Source organism: Eublepharis macularius, chromosome 12, assembly GCF_028583425.1.
Source record: "Eublepharis macularius isolate TG4126 chromosome 12, MPM_Emac_v1.0, whole genome shotgun sequence".
In the NCBI taxonomy this organism is placed as follows: Eukaryota; Metazoa; Chordata; class Lepidosauria; order Squamata; family Eublepharidae; genus Eublepharis; species Eublepharis macularius.
In genome coordinates this window covers 24,517,638-24,542,589 of record NC_072801.1, presented here as the reverse complement: position 1 = coordinate 24,542,589, position 24,952 = coordinate 24,517,638, and the positions used below count along the sequence as shown (strand labels likewise).

Below are 24,952 nucleotides of genomic sequence, written 5' to 3'. Positions count from 1 at the left end.
GATTTCGTGCGAGAAGATGCTGTCTTCCGGGTCTTTCACACAATGTTCCACAGGCAGGTAAGACGTGTGGAAACGGCCAAGATATACCTTTGGGGGGGGGGTAACAGTCTTTTGGCTGCAACCTATATTTTTATCTTACAGCCTTTGGAAATAAGACTTTAAAAAGATAATTTTATGGAGTTCTTACTTTTTAACAGCCATGATAGTGCTTCATAAACTGATAGTCAAGGACTACAATTTATACATGCAATAGTATGTGAATTACTTTTAATTGATTTTTACATATCTAATATTTTTAGGGCACGGTCTACAAGTTTTCTATGGCTATAATGCTACATATTGACTATTTATGCGGTTTATAAGAGCTAGGTATTAGTTTTCACCATATTTATTGTTTTTTACATGAGTGGGTGATTTTGAAATCATATGTTAATTTGTTACTTGCTTATTTAATTTTAATTATCTCTTGATTTTTCCAGATTGTTGGAGGTGTGCATTATCAACATTTGGAAATTTATGTTTTTTGCAGTAGGGTGTAATTTCACTGATGATGACCTTTTGGTTGAATCACCTTTGAGTTTTGCATGTTTTTATGTTAATATTTTATAAGTGTGATTATCCTGTTAATACATTAGAATTAGAATTATGTAATTATAAATATAATTATGTTGATATATTAGAATTGTATTTATTACCTTGTTTTTATTTTATTTTATGTTTTCAGATTTTTGGATGCGTACATTTTCAAAATTTTAGCCAACCCTGCTTAGCTTCCAAGATCTGACAATATTGGGCTGTCATGCTGACTTCCCTCTGTCATCTCTCTTAGGATGGAGAATACAGCTAGTCTAGTGTTACTTTCACCATAAGGATACAACCCAAATGACATGCCCACGGAGTCTTTAGACACATTGGCTGAGTGGAATTTCACTACATGATGGGTTTGTTTCACACAATGAGTACAGCTTGAGTGAAAGCTAGAGGTGCATGGAGTGAGTGGAAACCTCTCCATGGATATGCCATTTTTGGCGATATCCACAATTGAAAAGCAAAACATTTTACTCTTACTGAAGAAAAATGAGAGAGCTTAAGGCAATCTCCATTTCATCACTATAACTTCCATTCCAAGCATAAAACAATGAATCAAAGCATGCCATACCATTTCCTAGGCTCTTTGCCGTAGCCTCTATTTTAACTGGCCAGGATGGGAGAAACGCGGTGCTGATTTAAAAAGAACCAAGAGCAATGAGCAACCACTAGGCTGACGGCAGATACCTAATAAGAATATAATGGAAACCAACGTTAAGGTCAGCCTTGATCACTATCACAATCTGAGAGGAGGTTTAATCGTGGTAGAGCTGGCGGTTGGAAGAAATGCAACTAATCAAGATGGAAAATGAAATGGCTAATGGGAAGAGATTGGGACCACCAGTAGAAATGAATTCAATTTGGAAAACAAGAAAAAAAGTAATACAGCTGATTGTGTGCATGCTCCTTGGGAACAGAAAACAAAACACTGGTAGAATCCACAGACCTGTGAGATCCTAATGCAGAACATCAGACATTTTTTTGGAAAGCTTAAACACGAAGCATATTTATCGGTGAGCACAATGAAAGCATTAAATGATGAGGAAGTTGAATATTCATTTTGGGCCAAAAATCTGCACAAGAAAATATTACAAATAGGAAAAAAAATTCCCAAGAAAGCAGAAAACAAACCACATTGCAAAACATTTTGGCAAGAACCAATTCAAATTAATACAATTAATATATGAGTTTAAAAAGCCAGGTTTAGGTAGCCGGCTCAAGGTTGATTCAGCCTTCCAGCCTTCCATCTGTCAGTAAAATGAGTACTCAGTTTCCTGGGGGTAAAGTGTAGATGACTGGTGAAGGCAATGGCAAACCACCCCGTAACAAAAGTCTGCCAAGAAGACGTCGTGATGCAACTTCCCCCATGGGTCAGTAATGCCTCGGTGCTTGCACCTTTACCTTTAATATATGATAGCTGCAATTCTGACATATATAATTAATATTGCTTTTTCAGGCAATATCAATTTAAAAGTTGGCAACAATGGAAACTGAAGATTCTCTATTCTGCCTTTAAATTTCCATTTGAAGTGTTTTGGATTTTTAAACCAGTCTTTGAGTTTCCATTATACAGAAGCATACAAACATTCAACATCGCTCTATGTTTATTTATTTACTTTATAGACTTTATTTATTGTTTATTTACTTTCTCCCTAATGGGACCCCTCCTCTCCTTCATTTAATCCTTACAACAGCCCTGTGAAGCAAGTTAGGCTGAGAGTATGTGACTGGCCCAACGTCACTCAACAAGCTTCCGGGGCAGAGTGAGGGTTTGTGTCAGGACCCTCCAGATCCTAATCTGACACTCCAACCACTACTCCAACTGGCTTGCGAATATTTTAACTCTTTTCTATAATGTGGGTGGATAATTAAAATGGAAGACAGCAATTCAACAGAAATGGCAACGATTCCATATATATTGATCAACTGTTAAAAAGTAATTCAAAATGGGAAACTAAAAGAGTTTACACACCAAGACGCTATTCTGAATGACTTCCCACTTATCTCATCCCTTGTGACCAGGCAGCCGTCCCTTAGCTAAAGCTGCTTTTCCTGGCTTCTTTCTGCCTGCGCGAAGTCAGGTTTTCCCAATTATGAGGTGGGAAACGAATATTAATGCTCTTCCTTGATTGTACAAATCAAGTCATTGGAATGCCTCTTTCTGCTATAAATTACTAAGTTAATCAAGAAATTGGGAAATGTGGCGGGACTAAATGAACAGCATGGCAAATGATATTCAGAGAGGACAAAGAAACCACAGTGCTCGTTGAACACAACAGACTTGGGGTGCTCCAATTTTAAATTAAATGCAAGTATCCAGGAAGAAAGAAAGAAAAAAAAACTTTGGACGATCTGTTGTAGCCACCTCAATGGTAACATCTGCTTACTATGCACTCCCAGTTAAAAAAGTAATAAAAGAAACACAATGTTAGTATATGAAGAATAGGACAAAACCCAAGAAGAAGAATTCCTAAAGGAAAGCTGTTCGAAATATTCTTATACATTTTTGCTAATTTTTCTGGTGCCACGTACCATCTATCCATCATTTTATAAAAGTTTCCTTTCAGACCAGAGCTTAATGTAAATTTAAAGCTCTTCAGTCACATATTTTCCCATTGTTCATGTTGTATGTTATATCCAAAGTCCTTTCCCCATTTTATTCTACATTGTTTCACCTCTAAGACTAACAAAGTTTGTGCTGGGGACTTTCACGGGAGAAAGGCAGATGAGCCCGGCTAGGCACAGTGAGGCCACATTCAGAAGCACACACCCTGCAGTTCCCCTGACAACCTTGCCAGCATCCCCCAGTGGTTGCACCTTCCCTATGACAGGTGCATGACTGGCAAGCAAAGGCACAGTCAATGTGCAAGCAACGAGCCCCACTGCCTGTTAACACCTCCACACACACACACACACTCGCCAGAGAGTAGGCAGCCAGGGACCCCATGTGCCCGTGGTCACAGCACCTGCATTGAGACACCCAGCCAGGGAGAAGCCATCGGTGGGGGGGGGGGGAGCCCTGGTGCCGCAGGGGTGGTCCCCATCACTGATCAGGCAGGTCATGGGCCTGCAGTCCCCCTGGCTTTTCTAGGGGCACCAAGCTGCCCTATGTGGCAAAGGTAGCTGGACCCTGGCCATGGGGGTGGTGTCTGCAGCCTTGCGACACCTTCCCATGCCAGCACTTTGTGGCCTGCTGGTCAGGACCAGTCTCCCTCACTGACCACGCACACATGGGCACAAGAGGGAGTGGTTTGCTCCCTGCCCCCCACCCCCCAGCTGCTGCAAAGGATCTTCATATGGAAATGGGCATCCTGGTAATAATGGCTCCCAGTCACACTCTGCCGGGGATGTGCCCATTGGGATCCCACTGCAGCGGTTGCCACAGCCGCCCTGTGTTCCCCCACAGCTACTGGCTGGCTTCCCCATGCTGGGGTGAGAAGGCCACTCGCCATGACCAAATAAATCCTATGGAGATGATGGGTGGGAAGACCAGGAGTGGGAGGCTCATCCAGCTTGGGCAGCCTTAGGACTACCTGGGCTGGTCTGATTGGGATTGTTAACCCTGTGAATAGCACAAGAGAGCTGAAGTGTGCTTGAGCCACCACACACATGCTCCCACCTCCCTGGACCAGTATTCCATGTGGAAGCACCAATCCAGGAGGGCCATAGCCCTTGCACCATCTTTTTCTTCGGTACTCCCTAGGTTGATGGTCCCAGTCGGAATGGGAGCATGATGGGCAGTCACTTGTTCAGACCCCCACTTTCACTGGTGAAGGGAAGACTCCCCTGCGAGTGGGCAGATCTCCCATTTTATTACCCCCCATTTTATTACCCTTCATATTGTAGAAGTGGGGGTGGAGGAATGTAACAAGACTGCAACTTGCTTAAAGTCACCAACTGAGCTGACAGCTGAAGTAAAAATTTGAGATTTTCCGGCTCCCAACTCAGGTTCTTAACCACCACGTACTACTGCCAAAGACCAAAAAGCTGCCCTCGTAAAGACAGACAAGGGAAAAAATGCCTACTGGCAACTTATTTGAATGACCAAACTACACAAAGCCATTTCACTAATTGGTGCATTTCAACAGGAACCTAAAGTAATAAAGAACATTTAAGGGTTCCACTGAGATTTACCTACCCATTATCCAAACTCCCCAGCTGCCATTCTAGAGTTAGCCAATGAAGTCTCTGTGTGTGTTTCTGTACTGCAGCCAGTGTAGATAAGCTGGTGAACTCTCTCTGCAGACAAAACTTTGATAAGAGATTTGTGTAGGCAAGACATAGGGAAAATACCTAGAGCACAGGAAGAGCATCCAATTGCTGTAGAAGATTGTCTGAGAGAGACACTGTTTTAGGTTTTTTTATGTTTGAAAAAAAGAAGTGTATAGGACAAGCAGGTGTTCATCATAGAAGCGTAGCCTGATCTAGCTTCAGCTGCCTCGGCAGTAAACATTTGGACACAGCTCTTTAGGATCCATATGACACAGAACACAGTATACATCAAAGTGCCTGATACTGCACTTTTTGGTCCACCAAGATCTGTTTACGCAGACTGGCAGCAGCTGTCCAGCATCTCAGACATAGGTCTTTCACATCACTTACCACCTGATCCTTTTACCTGGAGATGCTGGGGACTGAACCTGAGACCTCCTACATGCTAAGCAAATGCCTGACCACCAAGCCACAGCCCACGTACAAAGCTATAAGGCTACCTGAGATGATAATAAGCTGGGCAACCTTAACTTGAACTGGCGCTGTAAACCATACAAAGTATCATCAGTTACTGTGGCAAGAAAGTCTTTCAGTGCTTGAAAGATCTGCGTGAGATTTAAAGCCGATCAATGGTCTGATTCAGTATAAGATGGCTTCATGTGTTTAAATCGTCACTATCCAAGACGCTATCAAGTCTGGATGTTGTAACAAATGGTGGTTTATTGGGAACCAGAAAATTGGTAGAACATCTGCTTAGCATGCAGAAGGTCCCAAGTTCAATTCCTAGACGCTCCACATAAAAAAGAGGAACGGGTGGTAAGTGATGTGAAAAACCTCTGCTTGAGACCTTGGAAAAACACTACCAAAAACAGTATATTTTCATGCTTGACATATGAAATTTGGAGAGGAATAGATTGTTTTTGTATTAAAAATCTGTAACAGTTTGATGCCACCCCAAAGCGAAAGAGAGTCGAGAAGGGAAAGGATGGATTCATGATAGCTGATAATTAGAGCGGATGGTTCAGCTCAGCGTGTCAAGAACTAGGAGTAAAGTTAATAAAGAGTTCCAGGTTCCTTAGGAGAGCAATAAAGCCTGAAACTTGTCAATGGAAAGGAGAAAGAGACAGGGCATGACTACTATATTAAAGCCACTGTTAATTCTACTAAGCACTCAATGCCATTTTGAGGGAAATCCCTGGGGCAAGACTGAGACCGTTCACTCCTTATTTAAGGCCCTGCAGTAGATTACCAGTAATCATATTACTTTCTAAACTACCTTTTTGGACACTAAGAGCTTCACCGCTTTTCAAAAAGAAATCCCCTGACAGGACTTTTACACTCTAAAGACACTGTTTTTAAGTTGTTACTAAAAAGCACGCTGAAGCTGGAGAAACGTTCATTTAGTGTACAGGCTAAATGGAAGTTTGTCTCCCCAAGCTCCTTTTTTCAGGCTTTGTCCCCCCAAGCTTACTTTCTTACGTTCAACCAGCCATGCTGGGAAGTTGACACTGGATGGCTTTTTACTTCTCCAGTTCAACAAATCAGAAGACCACTCCAATCTGGACAGCCACAGTGCCAAGCGGCACTTATAAAAGAATGTTGTGGAAGACGGTAGTCAGGTAATGAAATCTCCCAGGGTTAAGAGCAGAGTTTGTGGGATGCACAGGAAAATGGACTGCTGCTTGGGCCTTGCTGCTGATATGCCAGGGAAAATCACTGGAGAGCGGAGGCCAGAGTAGAGCCAAAGGGCAAGAGAAATTCACAGCGGAGAACTGCTTGAAGAGAACAAATTAAAAGAAACTGCAAGAAGCAAAGGTAATAATGCCTCTCTGAAGTATGAAGGGTTTTTCAAGACTGAGAGCTACTGTCTTTGCAACGCACAGAAAATATGGAAGGCAAATGACCATTCCCCCTCCCCTCGCCCCCATGAACAACAGAGAGATTTAATCTGTTTTTTTCTCCAATTTACTCTGAGCAAGTCTAGCCTAAATGGAAAACATTCTTCTTATCGGCAACAGGCTTGGACCATCATTAGAGCTGAGCGGTGCCTGCCAATGGAAGCGAGGCTGCAGCTGCGAGAGGGACTCTGCCATTACACGGGAGCTTTCCCAATGGAGGAGGCAAAGAGGGGTGAAGGAGTGAATATTCATCACACGCTTCGCCCCTGCGCATTGAGATTCGCGTCTCTCTGTCTCTCTTTTTAAACATTTCTAGACTAGAGTTAATGTACACCTTGAACGAGCAAAGCCTAACGCCCCAACATAAATACTTTTAGGACCAAGTGTAGCAGGCCTCAAGGAAAAAGTTTTATATTATATTGATTATTAACTAATAAGTGCTATAATATTGTTCTGATTAACTAACATTTAGAAAGATTAAATAAAATCCTTCTTCAGAGTAAAATATGGCTCTGCCAGCTAGATACTGCTTTAACAGGAAGCCTGTAGCTCGAGAAAAGAGGAAGTTACAGCGTGTATTTTAGAACAGACTGCTTGAAAGACGAAACTGATGATTTAAGAGAATTTGTCTGGATTTATGCTGCACTAAGAAAAGTCATGTCTGGGTTAATTGATTCTGATGATGAAGCTGAAATATTGTAAAACTGTAACTATATGCCACATGCTATGTGATGTAAGCAAGCTTAACTATTTTACCATCTGAACTTCCTCTACTGGATGCTCAGAGATTTAGAAGTGACATGATATCACATCTGAGCCAGCCGGCTTAATAAATTTTCCTTCTTGAGATTCTGTTTGGTTTCAAGTCCTTGGGCAAATCCCTAGTCCTGCTACACAAGGGCAGCCGGACCTGAATCTAGACAAGGGGCAATTCTTGGAATGAATAAAGCGCAGGCCTCCAATTGGAGTGTTGAGGCCAGATTATGAGCATTAGCAGCTGCATTGGCTGCTGGCCTGGCCTGCTGTGTTCTGAGGCCTGGGAAAAGGAGGACCACATAGCTGGTTAGATCCTGCTCCACAAAGCGCCCAGCTGACACTCTAGAGTTCCCAACTCATAACCCCCCTTCTTGGTTGGGAACAAAGGATGCTTTTTGAGCCTGAGGGCACCTTTGGAATTTTGATACAGGGTGGTAGACACAACCACAAAACGGTTGCCTCAGGAGATGGAGCCAACCACAAAACGGCTGTTGCAAGATGCAGAGCCCCCCTTCCACACACACACACACACACAGAGGAAGCTTAAGTGCAGGGAGAAAAGGGATAACTTTTAAAAAAATACACCGGGAAAGAGTGAGGGAAAATAAAACCAACAGTGGTGGCTGCTGCCACTGAAACAGCAGCCAGTCAGAAATTTTGTTGGAAAGTTACCCACCCAGCCCCACCCACTTTCTAAAAACACTTGGTGGGCATCAGAAAAGATGTTGAGGGGTGCTGCAGCACCCATGGCCAACACACTGGGGACCCCCTGGATTGGGATGTTAAAATAGCTCTGGAGCAATCTGAGCTCAGTGGTCTTTGCGACTCTTGACAGTACGGTGGTGGCCACTTGGCATGGCTTCCTCCAGGCTACCAGTGTATTAGTTCATGCCAGGCTGAGTCATTCCACTTATCTCTTCTATTGGCAACAGACCCACTTAATGATGAGCACTTGATGCGCGGACTCAACCACATTCTCGCATGCATCAGTTTCTTCCAGCGGACCTCCTGAACATGCGAAGTGCGAGAAGAGGAGGGTTCTGGGAATGGCTAGCCTTTGTGGCCCTTCTGACAACAACTTTTTCTCACCCATTGATCTAAGACAATGCAATGGTGACCGGCATACAGCAGACGTGGAACATGAGTTTAAAATGAAGGCTGTTAGACACTGAAGAGTAAATCGGCTCACATGCATAAAACACTGGATGAGATCTCTCCCAGGCTCAACAAAGGAAAATGAGAAACTGTCGTCCTTGCATTCAGGGCTGCATGATATGCCAACCACTCCGGTTTCCAGAGTTATCGATGAGCTGATTTTCCACAGGGCAGTTTCCACTGAAGCAAGAAGTCCGAATGTGAATTCCCTACCCTCTATCCCATTGTAATGTAGCTAAATACTATTGAACTGGGGAGGAGGGAGAATAACCATTTCCCCAGTTGATTTCTGCTTTCTGTGTGCTCTGTTGGCTACAGAAGCCGCATGGAATCTTGAATTCTAGCCTCAGCAGGTGAGCCAAAAAGGACCAGATGTTCCTTCATTTTATTTCCAAATATAATTATTTGCCATTTTTAACCCAGCACACACAATATTTTTATTCCAGGGCTGTATGAAACTTTCAGGGTATTACTACTCCCCACCCCTGTACCTGTATTGCCAAGGGGCAATGGTTCTTTTGGATTTGAGGACAATAAACATACAAGTGTTAAAGGAAAACAGTTGTATTAAATTCCTCTATTTACAGAAATGAACAAGTACAGAACAAAGAATATGATTACATCTCTATACAGCTGTCAGGAACCCCAAGAAATGACAACAGGTGGGCCCTGGTTCTGGTCAGCTGCACAGCACTGCTTCCATGGTTCAACCTGATCTGAGGTTCTGCAGTGGAAGGGTCCCCTGAGACTTGTATATAAGCTACATAGCTATATCTGTGCACCTATTTCCCCCTATTTGGCCTTGGAAAGGCATGATGTTTTTAAGGCCAACAGTAAGTGGAAGATGTCCAATATGAAGAGTGTGGCCGTCCCCTCTAAAAAGACCCTCATTCCAGATGCTTGGTTTAACTCATAAACATCCCACTCCCCAATGCAATAACAGGATACCATGATTAGATAAGACAGATATTGTGAAAAACGTATTTTTAAGAGAAAAGCATCTTATGTTGCTAAAACAGTGAAGAGTGTTCAGATCTGGCCTGAACAGCAATCTGGGCACAAGGTGGAGACACTGTGGCACACCGAACCTGGCTCCTTGAGTTCATAATAGTCTTCCGCACAACACTTCCTCTAGCCTTTGCTAGACCCTAGACACTGCTAGTTTGCAAACTACTAACTTATTACACTTCTATCCCATATCTTCTACTAGTTGCTCAGGAGTTTCTTGTCCGCCATTTTACACTCACCACGAATCTGGTATCTAATAAAGACTCGCAAAAGCTTATACCCTGGAAAGTATTGTTGGTCTTTAAGCTGCTCCTAGACTTGAATTGAGTTCTATTACTACAGACTAACACTTCTACCCACCTGAAAAAATTCTGGGAAGTAGAAAGAGACTGACTTAGACCAAGACAATGCGGGGGTGGGTTTCGTGGTGGGCAGGGATCTGAACTTCTCTCTCCAAACCTAGTCTGACATGTTAGCCACTATACCACACTGCCTCTCAACTAATGACACACTTGCTCGCTCATCTTCTTTACAACTCACCAGTTAAGGGCACAGTAGCAGCCCCACTGAGATCTAGCTGTGGTTTCAGCCAGCCTCTTCTCTGGAGTCCTGCTGTGGCTATACCAAGATGCTGGACAGCGGCATAGGGGAAGTTCGGATTTTGACATTCCGAATAAGCCTCTATGGCTCTGCCTTTATGCGGCAGGCGGACATGGTTGTGTGAAGAAGAGAAGCTCTGGGTGGAAGACCTCTCCTTGCCTACAGACAGCCCCCCCGACCTTAAACGACTTCTCACTAACAACCATGAACTGGCTAACAGAGTCACCAGCACAGGTACCAGATCCTAAAACAGACCCAGACGCCAACTCTGCCCACATATCTACCCAGAAAATACAGTTACAGGACTCAATGGCATCAACTACACAATCTCTGGCTCTTACAGCTGCTCATCTTCCAACGTGATATATGCCCTCATGTGCCAACACTGTCCATCTGCTCTGTACATAGGACAAACCAGCCAACCTCTGAGCAAAAGAATAAATGGACACAAATCTGACATTAAAAATGGCAACATCCAGAAACCAGTAGGAGAACACTATCTATCAGGACATTCCATCAAGGACTTAAAGGTCACCATGGAATCCAACAGGAAGCTGCTGAATTGGAATTCATATGTAAATTTGACTCAGTCAGACTTGGATTGAATAGAGACTATGAATGGTTATCTCAGGCCTTCAGGCATTCCATTCAGATTCAGCTATGGAGGGGAGGGGTCACACCCAGCCTGGATTGTGCACTCCACAACTTTCATGACTTTTTGTAACTGATTTACATTTGCATGACCCTGCATCCTCCCCCTTCCTCTCACCACCTATATCTCTCTGGCCAGTTTCTTCATACCCTCCATGCATCTGATGAAGAGAGCTGTGGTTCTCAAAAGCTTATGTTACAAATAAGTTGGTTAGTCTTAAAGGTGCTACTGGACTCTTTACCACTCTGCTGCGGAAGCTCGTTGGGTGACCTTGGGCTAATCACACACTCTTGGCCCAACCCACCTCACAGGGTTGTTGTGATGATAAAATGGAGGAGAGGAGAATTATGTAAGCCACCTTGGATGACCACTGGGGCGAAAGGGGAGGTATAAATAAAGAAAAGAAACAAATTTTAAAGACAGTATTTTCTCACTATTGCTACCATAAAACCTACTAAGCAGCACGTCACAGTTTCTCAGAGTTTCAGCCATAATATGATAAAAGCATTGTCGTATCTAAATAAATATAGGGGTAACGCTGGCTGTCGTTGCAATAAAAACCTCATAATAAAATACTTGATGAAAAAACTAAGCACCACAATGAAATTTCTAGGCACCATTGCGACCTGGTGACTGGGATCTTTCCAGCTCTGCTGTAAATCCAGGAGATAAAGTCTTATTATTATGTGTAAAAATAAAGATCTTGCATTTAAATAAATCTCACGTTATAGTAATTTACTCCTCCTGCCCATTCTCTCATAGTGAGAGGAACTGAGTTTGCAAATCTCTGGGCTGGTCTTCTTGACTCACTAATTCATTAAAGGCCCTATTACGTACAAAACTGAGTCTAAACAGCTGTGAAGAGTAATGGTGCCCAACCAAATCTTTAAAATGTACTTGCTCCTGTTTGGCAAAAATAAGCTGTCCCCTAACCCATGATACTATTAAGCCATTCTCAAAATAGCAAATAGCAAGTTACCCTGAATAAGCATCACCTCGGATGTACCCAAATGGGTACAACCATGCCCACGGGAATTATTTACAAGCCTCAACTTTCCCAGCTCAGGCAGCACTCCCTTTTCTCTAGCCTATGTTCCCTCTTTGCTTCGCTGCCATCCCTCAATGAACAGAAACAAGTTCAAAATGCCTTGAGGCAGGTAAATATGGGGACAGACTCACCCAGAGATGCAGAGACAGCCATTTATTGCTTGTGACACTCTGCAGCTAAGTTGAGCCTGGTTGCAAATTGGCCACTGGGCCTCTGTTACTTGGCTCAGTAGGGCGGAGAGAGGAGGTTGCAACCACAAAGTGTGGCTTGAGATCATGGCACTATCAGGGGACAGAGACGCAAGTGGCGCAGGATGTGCTGAATGCTGGAAAAACAATTGATAAACCAATCCCCTTTATTGCCTAGCCTGTGGCTAGTGCAGTGGATAATCCAGCAGGCTTTAAACCCCTGCCAGTCAGCTAGGCCCTCTCATTTCAGAATGCTTTCCCTTGGCAATCAATAATAGCCATGAACCAGAGAATCACAGTTCACTGGAGCTCAAAAATACACTCTGGAGAAGAGGAACCATTCAGGATATTGCATCTCCCCCTTTCCTTCTTCATTGTTTGGCACCAGGACAATGGCAGACAACCATTTGCTGAAGACCACTGTTTAACTGGAAAGAAAATTGGAGGAAAATGAAGGAGCCCTTGCTACGTACATTACCATTTCTGATTTTAAGGGCTTTTAAAACAATTTAGATACTCTCAAGCCTACATGCAAGCAACACACACACAGTTTTGGACACAGACACTCTTGGTGCCAGAGAACTGGGATTGGTTCAAGCTTCCTGCCATATGTCCACTCGTTAGAAAACACACATTTATAAGATTCATCCCAGAGGCTCAGTAAGTTAGAAAGACCTTTCATCTTCAGCTCTCTTTCCATCTCAGCTACTCTCATTCGTGTTCTTCCCAATTACTCAGCTGACAACGCCAGAGAAACTTCTAGCAAACATCATAATAGTGGGCTAGTTTTTCCCCAGGGTACCACTTTGGCAGCGACCCTTTGCCTCACCCCTGGCATGCCATCCTAACTAAGGAAACACACTGATCCCAGGAGTGATGCCTTGCCAAAAGCCTCCTTCCCACCCCAGCTTCTCATTTGGAGAAACGTTGTGTGCTGTCAGCTCTGAGTAGTACATCCTCAAAATATTGTGTCACAGAACAGCATATTGGAGAACAGTCAAAGAGTCAGCAGCTGAGTTTCCACCGGAACATGGCATCAACCCCCTGGATACCCAAGCCAGACACTGGGTAGGTGTCACTGTTTTTGAGTTGTTTGTTCCTTCCGTTCCACTCACTGGCTTTTAGACAGGGCTAAGCGAGGCGCAAGCAGGCTGAGGAAACAATGAGAGCAAGACACTTTCCCTCTGCAAGATTCTCCTGGGACGGTTGGTGGGCATATCTAACTTTTCTACTGGGGATGGCAAGGACCAAGCAACCAGCCCATGAAAGGCATTCAGTTTCTAACTTCCTACCTTTCTGTCTTGCCCCGGAAGCCTCATTGAATCACATTGCCTAGAGCAGAGGTCCCCAACTTGGGGGCCATTTACGCCATATCACCCACCAACACCTTTCCTGATGCCTGTCAAGAGGATTTAGAAAGTGGGCGGGACCAGGTGGGACTTTGCCCAGCAGGACTTCTGATTGGCTACTGGAGATTAGCTATGCAGGTTGAAAAAGAAATTGCTTCAGCTGCAGCTACATCATAGTTCAAGGATCTTCACCGAGTGGCTGAAAGTAAGCAAGGAAATATTTGTAAACAATATGTTCATTTTAAAAGGCATCCTGTTAAGCAGAGCTTCTGCCTGAAATGTTCCAGGGTTACTATCACAGAATCATTGAGTTGGAAGGGTCCTTACAGACCATCTAGCCCAACCCCCTGCCCAATGCAGGAACAGCTGAAAGGAGAGTTACATATAACCTAATTCTCTCAAATTATGTGATACTCAGCCTCTTGTGGCAGCCATTTTGTGGCTAGTGCCACCTCCTATGGCAGCCATTTTGTGGTCGGCTCCACTTCTTGCAGCAGCCATTTTGTCGTTACAACTACAACCTTGTGTCAGAATTCCAAAGGTTACTGTAGGCCCAAAACGTTTGAGGACCTCTAGTCTAGGGTACATGCACACAGCTCACATGTGGATAAAAGGTATGAGGGAGATTTTCTTTTTATTGCTCCCCTACACTTTCAGGACAACTCTTTCCTCACATATACTGCACAGAAGTAACTGGATGGGTATTCTGTGATTGCCCAGACCAGCCTAAAAGTTTTGTTCCATCATGAAGCAAGCTGTGACCACCTATAGACCAATCTCTCTCTTCCTCTGCTTTTCACCTAAGGACAGCTGAGCAGACATATGTGGATGCCCATGATTATGAAAAATGCACTGTGCAATTGTCAATATGTCGCCAACCAACACAGCATCATAAAGCCCTCAGAAAAAAGCTAGATGTTGTCGGATGAACATTAATGCAAGACCATGAGAGTGGCAGAAATATCATTCTTGGGAGCATACTCCAAATGGGTCTGTAACTGAGGGAAAGGAATGTATGAGGCTAGGCAGACTCAAGCAAGGAGAGTTTGGGCCAGGAAGGCAGAGAGATCTAAGAAAATCCAGGTGAACAATAAACTTCTTGCTGTTTTCGGGACAACAGGAATGTCAGAGAATAAAGACATGGTTCTGGATATTTTCTGCATTTGAAACAATCCATGCCTCACCCTCCTCCCGCAAAGTAAGTTTCCCCTGCCTCTTTCCAATGCCTCTCGTTGCCCATATTCATTATTAATACCATTACAAATTTGCACTCAGGTTCCTGAAAAATTAATTTCAGTGATTAAAATTTTACTCCCTACAGAATGGGGAGAAAAGCTCAAGAAAGAAGAAGACAGTATTTTGCAGTTGGAGGGGGAGGGAAATGTCTGCTCACTGAAGCATAGCCTGCTCATAAAAGGTGATCTACAGACTGAGCTCAGAGAGGAAAGCTTTGCAAGAGGCCATCTGTTTGTCAAATGCTAGAACTTCCACGTCAAAGCAGCCTTTCCCCCCTTATAACCACTTCGTTATGGGAGACAGAAACCCGGATTGTCTCCAACCCTAAAAGCTGGGGGCCTCTTCCACACCCCCGTGTTCAAGAAGATGTCCTAACTTGGTGCTGCTTCTTCAGAAATTGTGTGAAAGTAACAGGATTTGAGCTCCGTTTTGATCAACTGAAAATTGTCCTTGGCATAACTGGGTATATAATCTGATCAATACATTTTTTATTATGATCTGGGACCTCCTTACAAGAAAAACGTATTGCTGCATACTGGCATCCACAGATCAATCCTTTTATTTCAAAATGGTTAAAATAAGTTTCTGAATTCAGCTGTATTGGCCAAACTTATTGATCTAGTGCTGTTAAGGAGTAGCAGCAATTCTAGAAAAAATTATTTTCAGCAGGTCAGCTCTCCTTTCATTAACGATATGCTCAGCATACTGAGAATACAATTTCTTATAGATCATTTTTGGTCCGTTTGATATAGGGATGGACTGTGGCTCAATGATAGAGGACATGCTTGGCACACAGAAAGTCCCAGGTTCAATCCTTGGCATCTCCAGTTAAAAGGAGTAGGAAGCAGCCGGTAATGTGAAGGGCGTGTACCTGAGACCCTGAAAAACCATTCCTAGTCAGAGTAGACAGTATTTCTTGACAGACCAAGGGTAGGTTTGCCATCCCCATGCCTCCACCTGCCACTCCCCAGCCCCACTCATATGACTGGCAATGGGGGGGGGGAGGCATGGGTGAGAACATGCATGTGATCCCATGCTCCTCTGTTTTGCTGGCAACGGGGGACCCACGGGTGGTGCTGAAGCCCAGTTGAGTAAAAATAGCCTCCAAATGGCTTCAGTGTGATCTGCGCCTTCCCTGTTGTGCTGGAAAATGAGCAAGATGATGGAGGAGCTAAAGGACAAGCTGAAACCCAGTTCAGTAAAAACTGTCTATATGGAAGCAATTTTTACTCGAGAAGACTTCAGTGTGCTCCGCAGCTCCTCCGTCATGCTGAAAAATGATGTCATTATCTGATGTAACAGGGGAACATGGGAGAATGCACAGAAGGTAAGTACAACACTGCCCCCCCAGCCCTGCTTTGATTAATTTAATTTAATTTGTTAACTTTCTAACTCCCTCCCCAGAAGAACAACTCTGAACCAACAACAATTGAACACCAAAACAAACTTATGGCAAACGAAAACACTAAGCAAAAAACAGTGAACATTATAAAGAAACTGCTCTCCAAGCACAAACAGGGGAAAACAGCACCCCCGCCCCGCAAAGAACAACCAGCAAAAACAGAGGTGAATTTAATCAAATTAACTGGAACTGTAAAAAAACCACAACAGGACAAAACGAAAAGATGCCCCCCACAGAAGAAGCAGCAGCAAAATGAACCATAAATATAACCAACTTCAAACCAAAGCCCCTCAACAAAAAGCCCAACCAAAGCACTCCACACACACACACACACAAAAAGTTTTTAAAATGCAAAGTTAAAAAAAAACCTTTCCCCTTCCCACAAGCCTACCCTCCCAGACACCAGGCTAACCCCCGCTCTCCAAAAAGAGAAAAAAAATCAGTGAGTCTAACAACTCTCAAACTAGGCAGCAGCAGAGGTCCTCCACGTGCAGCAGCATAAGTACTCCAGGTGCAGCAGGTCTCAGCAGGTCAGGATCCAGCTGCAGTCCAAAGCAGGCCAGAGTCCCAAACAGAGAGGCAGACAACATCCAGCAACAGCAAGTGTCTCAATCTCTAGGCCAAAGCAAATGGAGACTGCTCTGAAGAAAGCCTGCCTAATTTAACTCCTTGCAGCAGTTCAAAAAGGAAATCTCCTTCCAGAGAATCCCACTGGCCAGAGAAGGAGAGCTCCAGCAAGGAATGGCCACTCACTCCCCCTCCCCCCTTCCCATCTGGTTAAAAAAGGTGGGGAGCAGTGTTTCTTTGCTGTTCCTTAACAAAGGAACACCAAGGAACAGCCCAGCCACAATTTCCAAAGTTTACCTAATTTTACTGAATAAATTCAGTAAACTTAAGTTTGGTAAAAACGAATCTAATTTGGTAATCTCTTTTAAGTTCGGGGACACCAAACTTTACAAAATTAGCTAAAATTCAGTAATTTTTACCGAATGCCAAACCCAAACCACACAGCCCTAGAAACAAGTATCTTGGTGGAATGTGACTTGCCCAGGATTCTGTTCCTACGCTGCAGCTCTTGTACAGAGTCAGGAAAAAATTAATTTAGCATTTTACATATAAATTGGTTAAGGCTGAAAGAACACACTTTAAGAATGTACTGCTTACAGCAGCCACAGAGCTTATATGGATCCATCACCATCTATTCCAAGCTGGTCTATCTTTTCCTGTTATGAAGTAGTCCTTTAAGCAGCAGCAGCCCCCCCCCTCTCTGTTACAGCAAACTATCATCATTCTAATGGACTGAAGCAAAGGGAAAAATCTTTTGGCTTCCTTGACCATCTTGCCTCCCCCCCCCCACCGCCCTCCCTTTCCCATTGCAAGTTGATGAAACACTCCTCTGATATAGAAAATGAAAAGGGCTGCCTGCCCCTTTCATGGGGAGAGCAAGAGGCAATCAGATCAAGTGCTGACTTTCCACTGTAGTTCCATTCAGATTGAAGACATGTGGAGTTGGCAAACCTAAGTCCATGTCTACAACAACAACATAAAACCTTATTTGTGTCAAAGACCAGACCAGGAGTAAGTTAAGTTACTGTAGACCAAAGGAGTCCATTTAACAATGTTATTTAAAATACTGATGCCCGCGCTCTTATCACATTAGCTCACAAAGCCAGCTTCAGTCTTGTAACTAAATAGCCGAAGAGTCAACAGAACAAACAGCCTCCGATAGTAATAAAAACAACTCAGCAACAAAGCAATATTTTTTAAGACAGCATTGTTAAAAATATATATATCATAAAAATCAAAGGTGGTGAAACCAACAGTGTAATGTTAAAGCCAACAAACAAAATAGAATTCTCAAATAAGGAGAGCAAAGGGGGAAGGCAAAATGTTGGGCAAAAGAGTTTTTTAAATTGGTACCAAAAGCTTACCGAGAATGGTGTGAAGCAAATATCTGGAAAGAGAGTTCTAAAGTCAAGGTGTCACAACTGAGAAGGCCATGTCCTTAGTAGCTACTTAGTGTTTATTCAGCTATTCTCAGAGATTCTTGGGTGTTTCTCAAGCTATTTACTGTGACTGGACCCTGTAAAAGCCTGCAAGTTCATTTTCAATCCAAGTATAGGTTTCAAAGAGGTAGGAGAGTCCTGGGGTGAATTTCAATAATCCAACAAGGGCAATGCTGCTGAAGGGTACAGCCAAAGTCAGGAGTCAAAAGCTCTGAAACATCATTGGCCCAAGGAGCCAGCAAGGCAATCTCTGAGCCCCATGAGTTGGAGAACACCAAATGGTGATGTCTTATTAAAGCTAGGAACCACCCTCATTTCATCCAGTCTTTGATCACACAAAGGTGTGTTCCACCTGGCTCTTAGGAAGGCAAATCAAGCAGCTGACTTGAGCCCACAGGGAATGGCCTCCTTCCTGAGTTACCTTTGACTTCACCTGAACCCCAATATCACTCCTTGCTGAGACTGCAAGGGCTTTGGAAGGCTCTGGGGGATCACCACGTGGAAGAAACACTTGCTCCGACATTCACATATCATTTTGACACACAAGACGGGGAGCAGTATGAAGCAACAGTGGCTGCTCTTGGTTATCATCAGAAGGGATGTTGCAAAAAAGGGAGACGGGTACAATGTAAAACGTCATCAGCTTGATTAAAGCCTCCACATCCGGACTCCCTCTTTAAGGTGCTACTGGATTCGAACCTTGGTCTTTTACTGCAGACTAACATGACTACCCACCTGAAACTGTTTCCCCTTTCTCATTCTCTCTCTCTCTCTCATGGAAGTTCTGGTTCAAAATTACTTTGGGATAGAGAAAACTGTCATGAGAAATGCTTGAGGATCCTAGGACTGATTATTTGATCAGTGGCGCCCACTATCCAAATTGGTCAGCTGACAGAAAAGGCCAAGTATTTTTTAAAGCATTCAAAACCACAACAAAACATATATTAATCATCCATGGGTGTATATGCATGCTAATTCCAAAACTAAATTAATTTACTGTTATTGTGAAATAATGAAATTTATTTTCTTTGGAAAATGTGATGAACTCTTGTAACTTTTAATAACTTTAGGTAAGTTTTTTAGATTTGTGAACCATTTCTTGAATAGTTCTTCTCCTTGGCTGTTACCAGGCAACTCTAGGAGCCAGACAACAGTTTTAATTAAAAAAAAATGAAATTAGCAATGGAATGAAACAAAGTCACACCAACTACTTTTAAAAGGAAGTTTTTAAAGGAATTTGTGCTAAGCAAGCAATAGGCTTCCTCTTTCAGACTAACAATGCAACCCCTATGAAGAGTTACTCCAGTGAAAAACCACTCAAACCCATGAACTTTGACTCAAGTAACTCTGCACAGAACTGCACTGCACTATCAGTATTCCAGAAAATAAAGTTACCAAAATCTGCTCTCTTTCACAACATTGATTCATTTGAAATGTGGTGTTGGAGAAGAGTTTTATGGGTACTTTTCACACTCATGGTTTAATGCGCCATTTCCAAGCAGTCACCATGATTGCTGCGGCTTCGGCTTGGCACCCGTACATTTCATACTTCAGCTAAAGCTTCGGATCGGTGTCCCGCATTTCGTTTCATACTTGCTTTGAAGCCCTGAGTTGGTTGCAATGTTTATGGGCTTTCAAGTGCACATCACCTTTTTGAAAAAAACCTTTGAGCATGCGTAGTAACGTTTCAATGTTACTACATCTTCTGACTGACCAGCCCCTCCCCAAGCCCACCCTTCAACCCCCTACCCCCATCTCACTCTTCCCAGGGGTAAGGCAGGACTTCCCTTCCCAGGGGTAAGGTACGGTGGGGGGAGAGCAGACTCGTACCCAGCCCCGACTCAGCTGAGATGTGCTGAGCCGGGACTCAGAGGTGGCCACTATCTGCTCTCCAGGAGGGTTGCAGAGCAGGAGAGTGGCCGCCCCAGCCAAGCCCGGCTCAGCTGAGCTGGGGCTGGATATGAGTCTGCTCTCCCACCACTGTGCCTTACCCCTGGGAAGAGTGGGGTGGGTGTGGGTGGTTGAAGAGTGGGCATGGGGGAGTGGGCATGCTCAAAGTTTTTTTTTAAGGTGATGTACAAAGGGAAGTCCTGCCTTACCACTGGGAAAAGTGGGTGGGTGGGACAGGAGGGCCCCAGAGGAGAGCAGCTGCCCCAGCTGAGCTGCGGCGAGCCTGTTCCGCTTGCCTGGGAGGGCTGCAGAGCAGCCAAAAAAAATGGCGGAAAAGGAGTTCCGAGAGCTGACTTGGGTAGGTGTGGTTAATTCCACACAAACCAATCAGCTCCCAGGGAAAAGGAGGGGGGAAGCACTACAAAAATGTTCACACTAGCATTATTTGGGTCAGCCTCGACTGGGCAGCAGATTAAAAATTAACATCGTGGTATGTCCGCAGAGAGAAAAATCGGGGTAATGAGGAAAAAGAGCAGCACCATGTCCCGTGACTAGCTTGCAAGTGTGAAACCCCTGCAAATATGGGACGAGGAACAGATACAGACACGTTTTAAAATTCGAGTGTGAAAAGTACCATGGATACCATGGACAGCCAAAAAGACAAATAAACGGGTTCTAGACCAAATCAAGCTTGCATTCTTCCTAGAAGCAAAAATTAAAAAAAACTGAAGCTACCTTATTTTGGTCACATCATGAGAAAGCAACACTCACTGGAAAAGACAATAATTCTAGGAAAAGTGGAAGGCAGTAGGAAAAGAGGAAGACCCAAAATGAGATAGCTGGACTCAATAAAGGAAGCTACACCCTCCAGTCTGCAAGACTTGAGTAAGACTGTTGATGAAAGGCCATTTTGGAATTTGTTAATTAATAGGGTTGCCATAAGTCAGAAGTGACTTGACAGCACATAACAAACAAGACACTATTTGAGGTGCATGAACTCGGCGCCTTCAACAGAAAAGGAAGCATATGGAGGAGGGCGACACTGGGAGACCAAATTTATGTATCCTGTAGATCGGAAAGTGACATCATAAGAAGCATATCTACAACACCTACTAATAACTAGGTCTCAGTAGTTTTCAAACTCTGAGGGGAAAGTCACTATTTAATTTCAAGATACGACATTATTTCTGGCCATATTTCACACAGCCATATTTCTGGAAAGGGAAAAGAAGGGGAAAACACACTTATATGGATAACAAGCTTTTCTCAAGCTCTAGCACAGATCTTGGATTATGTGGGTATAGGCCACATGAGAGAACCACACCTCTGCCTTCCAAATTAACTGCAATGGATTTGTGACTGGGAAATTACATTCCATTGCCTGAAGACATTATGACAAGGGCAACAAAGTTAACAAAGTACTTTGGTTAACGAAGTACTCATCTGCAAAGAGAGAAAGAATCTGATATTCGGCCCAGTTTCTAGCAGCTGCTGGATTTAACTCCGCTTGGAGGGCTTTCCTTAGGTCTGGAACTACCCCGGCCAGAAGTGGGCCTGCTGTGCCCCCCTTCTACTCCCTCTGCAACAGCTTTGCCTGTCTGCATACTCTAGCTTGAAGGCATCCTACCCCAACACCCACGATTCCTTCCCTGAAAACAGCGTCCGAGCCATCTGTGGCCATCCTTAATCAGAAATGGCTGGTTACCTTCACAGCAGCCAATTTAAATTAAATAATGATGTTTTAATGAGGGTGGGGGGGAGGGGAGATGAAGGGGAACAAAAGTACAGACTTGGGCAAAGCGGCAGCCGTTTTATAATTAGGTTAATTACTGTCATGGCAGGAATGAAAGAGACAGATGCTGGACACAGCAGCCGTAGGTCCAGGTGGCGCATGTCTGCAGTGACCACTCACGTCACAGAAGAAGGCGAAAGATTCGCTAGGGCAGGCAGGGCTGAAGCATACAGGGATGGCACAGAGGGTATCTAGTTTGGGAAGGGTGCATTGCGAGAAATGAAGCATATCTGGGCAGCATTGATTTCCTGGGATGTATTCTAAGGGTGAGGGAAGGCAGCATGATATAGCCTGAACTCGTCAGATCTCGGAAGCCAAGCAGGGTCAGTACTTGGATGAAGGACCACCAATAAAGACTCTGTAGAGGAAGGCAACAGTTCAGCACCTCTGCTTCTCACTTGCCTTGGAAGTACCTTGTTGGCGTTGCCATACTTGATGGAACATACATACATATTCTAAGAACTCTGGGCAGGTGACAGTCATCAATGTTCTAACCTATTCCTGGCCTTCTGTTTGATTAAACAAAATGTCTCACAATACTTGTAGAATGCACAGAGAGATGACCTTGGCTGGGTCTCCAGAAGCAGAGTTCCTTTGGGAGGAGCTACCACGCTGCCATCATGAGATGACACACAAATGGTATGTTTAACAACATTCCTACTATGCTAGAGAAGAACTTAACCAGTGGATCCTTGACTTTGTGCCCATGGGTGCCATGGCACCCAATTATGTGTTTCCTTGTGTCCATTCCCTTCTTCCCAGAAGCAAAGAGTCCCTCCTGGCTTTCCTCCACTCACTGGAACAGGAGGTGCCTTAAAAGAGCTCAAGAGGCATCACCTCTATGTCTGAGGGGAGCTTCTGTCTGGAAACTGACCTCCCTCATGTTGGGAAGATGCTTGGCTTGGAAACTACCCACGTTTTTTGTAACTGGGTCTTGCCAGTGTGGCAGCCATTCTGTCATGGGCTGGGCTTGCCAAGCACTAACACGAGGCCAAAGAAGTGTTCAAGATTCAAAAGACAGATCCAGCCCATAGCCAGAGCACAAGGTAAACGCCAGGGGTGTGTCCAGAAACCAAAAGCCAAGTCCAGTCCATAGGTCAGAGCATGAGAGTGTCAAGTCAAGTTGCAGGCAAGAACAAGATGCAAAGTTCCAGGAAGTGGTCACAGGTCATCAACACATTGCTTCCATGCCTGGCAGTTTCCCCCAGGCTGACTTTTGTAGCCAGGCGTGGTTTTCAGCCAGCTGCTGGGGCTCCATCCTGACGTTACTCATCATCTCTCTCCAGCAGCTGGCGTTGGCACAGGAGATGAGCACTGCGCCGTCTCTCCTGCAGTTCCAATCTCTGGCGTTGTCTGCGGCGTTCTTTGGGTGGGGATGAACCTGGGCAGGGGTGGAGGCCCTTGGCTGGGCTGCACCTGTAGCCTTGGACGTCCCTAGCTGAGCTTCCCCTGTGGTATTGGGGCCAGAGGGTGCTGGTGCCTCTGCCTTAGCTGCTGGCTGTGAACTCTGATCCTCCAACAGATGTTATTCCTGATCACCAGCTTCTGCTGAGTCAGGGCTAGGGCTGGCTACACAGAACTCCTCTTCTCCTGAGAAGCCCTGGCTGGCTACACGAGGCTCCTCTCCTCTGGAGGAGACCTCACCCTCACTGAGTCCAGACTGGGCCATGACACATTCTGTGGTCAGCCATGTCCCTGCCCCACCATGATTGTCATTTTACAGTGAAGTTCTCAAAACACAAGAGTGGCCAATGGCTTAACTGGGTTGGGGGGGGGGGCTTGAGCTAGACAAAGAGCCTTTCAAAATCTTTCATATCAGCACTGGAAAGCAAACTTGGCAGACGGGTGACTGACAGAGAGAGAAACAGAGAGTTTGCACACGAAAAAAGAATATAAAGATGGGAGCATAAACATCTCAGAGCAACTGATCCCCATATTAGGCAATGCCCAGAGCCTCCTCACATTCTGGTCAAAACATACTCCAGGTTACAAAGAAAACAGGCATTTTTATCAGCAAGGTCAAAGCATAGCAACCTTCCTTTACACAGGTACACACAGCTAAGTGCCAACAATGGATTCAAGCCCAGTCTTGAGACATTCCAAAATGAACTTCTGAGCAAGACTGGCGAGGAGGTCTTGTGTGTAGTGGTAGACAAGGGGAACATATCCCCAGGAAGGGGGACTCCCTACTCACCAAAAGGCGCTGCTGTAACTTTCAGTGAGGCACATCGTACAGATGGCCAGTTCACCTAGTTACAGAGAAGCTCACTTTTGTTGGCTGAACCAGCCTAGGGAGAAGGGGATGCTTTGCCCTCCTGCCCTAGGAAAGCTTCCTTATTTCTGTGTGAATGCTCTTGCTTAAAAGTATATTTGTGCATATGCGTACACACACACAATAGCATTATATGACCCAAAGTTGTCCAAAATCATATTTAGTGGTTTTTCCAGACAAGTTTGGGAAAAAGCCTCAGAAAAGTCCTGGGATAGCCAAGGAGGTGAAGTGGTAAGACAGTTGGATTAGGTTCAGATCCATTCCCCACTCTGTCAAGGAAGCTCACCAGGTGACTTTTGCCAGTTACATGTCACAGGGTTGTCAAGAACATATGGAAGAAAGAAGAATCACACAAGACACCCACTGGGGGAAAAGGCAGGATATATATCTGAACTAATATATATATTTAAAAACACCTCTTCCATGCCAGCATGCTTCCAACATTCACTCACCCTCTCAAAAGCAATGCAGCAACTTACAGAAAGTTTCTGCTCGCAAACGTGAGAAGCTGCATTGCAGGCCTTCATACGCTAAACAAACATCTCCGTCTGCCAGTGCAAAACTGAGATCTTGCTCAGTTCATATTCCATTGGGGTGCAGTGATAAAAGGATTATCTTCCTGTTGGGTTCCTTTTTAGATTAAGCAATTCTTTAGGAGATCAGACTAATTTAAAAAGAAAAAAAAATCCACTTAAGATTTCACCAGGAGGTAAGAAAATTGTTTAACAGAAGAGAAAAAGAAACAAATAATGGGGACGTGCAGCGAGGACAGAAATTGCGGCCAGAGATAAAACAGACAATGACTTGAAGGGGAAGCAAACAATGCAAACTGGCTGACAAGGTGCTGAGAGGGTCAAGATAAAGGACTAGAGACAAACCGTGGCATTTGGTGGGCCAAAT

At 44.3% G+C, this 24,952-nt stretch overlaps 1 protein-coding gene across 5 annotated transcripts in view; it reads right to left on the bottom strand.

Annotated features, from left to right (window-relative positions):
- MAD1L1 (mitotic arrest deficient 1 like 1) overlaps positions 1-24,952 on the bottom strand; it is a 545,441-nt gene that overhangs the window by 108,398 nt on the left and 412,091 nt on the right. The gene's annotated exons all lie outside the window — the stretch shown is intronic.